The 978-nt window shown below is 36.8% G+C and overlaps 1 protein-coding gene across 1 annotated transcript in view; it reads left to right on the top strand.

Moving 5' to 3' along the window:
- The window catches only part of LOC119591482 (translation initiation factor eIF-2B subunit delta-like), a gene marked incomplete in the record, with an annotated part of 11169 nt that overhangs the window by 5212 nt on the left and 4979 nt on the right, over positions 1 to 978 (top strand).

Raw genomic sequence — 978 nt, 5'->3', positions numbered from 1 at the left:
TAATAAATGTAGCATGTATAAATTATAACTCCTAATTGCATTATGAAAGGTTAGAACTTAGAACCACAAATAAAAGTTGATTAATTAGGATGTCTAATGGAATTAGTTTGTAAATGAATGAATCAGTGCAGTCCTCCCAAACATGAGTATGAGGTCGGTAATCTAGAACTAAACATGTAAGTTCCCGATTCATCTTTCGTGGATGATGGAGCAGATCTTAAACTGCTTTTGTGCCTTGTCTTACTGCTTTGCTTGGAATAGCAGTAGAATAGCTTTAATGACAAAGCATTGCTAACAAGACTAAATCCTGTTTATGTTTTCCAGTGTAAAACAGCTCTGGTGGTGTGTCTTCCTTGTTGGAAATGTTATTCTCTTTTCACTCCCGATTTTTTGATAAATGACTAAATTCACTTACGAGGAATTTTTGTTCCAGGGGAAACTCTAGGAAATGTCAAGACTTTCGCAGTAATTCTTCCAGGGGTGGCATTTTGACGCGAGGGGAAGTGGTAATTGGTGGTTGAAAGTATTCTGTTGAAAGTACCATTCAATGTGTCTCCCAAACGCCAGTAAGTTGTGCGGACAGACTAAGATGTTTTATGCAAGCCACACTTGATTATTGCCACTGGTATTGTGATCTTGGGCCAGTTAGATTGTCCGGAAAATTGCAATTGAAATACGGTTATATATTCTGTCTCTCATTCTGCTCTCTAGCTTGCACGAATATAACAGCCATTGTATTGTGATGTTGAAGTGATTGTGCACATGATAATATGGACTGCCAGCTTTGAAACGGCTACACATTTAGATAAGCTGTGGACTCGTATTCTTATGCAGAGTTTAGGCTTATTAGATGCAAATATTGATGCTTGCCTGTAATAGCTACTAGTTATCTGCATTATTGAACCCTAAAAACGTGATAGGAAGTCTACCAGTTTTTTGTCATGGTATGTGATTTATAGTTAAAATGAATGAAATAAT

This window comes from Penaeus monodon, chromosome 28 (genome assembly GCF_015228065.2).
Source record: "Penaeus monodon isolate SGIC_2016 chromosome 28, NSTDA_Pmon_1, whole genome shotgun sequence".
Classification (NCBI taxonomy): Eukaryota; Metazoa; Arthropoda; class Malacostraca; order Decapoda; family Penaeidae; genus Penaeus; species Penaeus monodon.
The sequence above is the reverse complement of the archived record's forward strand: the minus strand, read 5'-3'. Positions and strand labels throughout refer to the sequence as shown.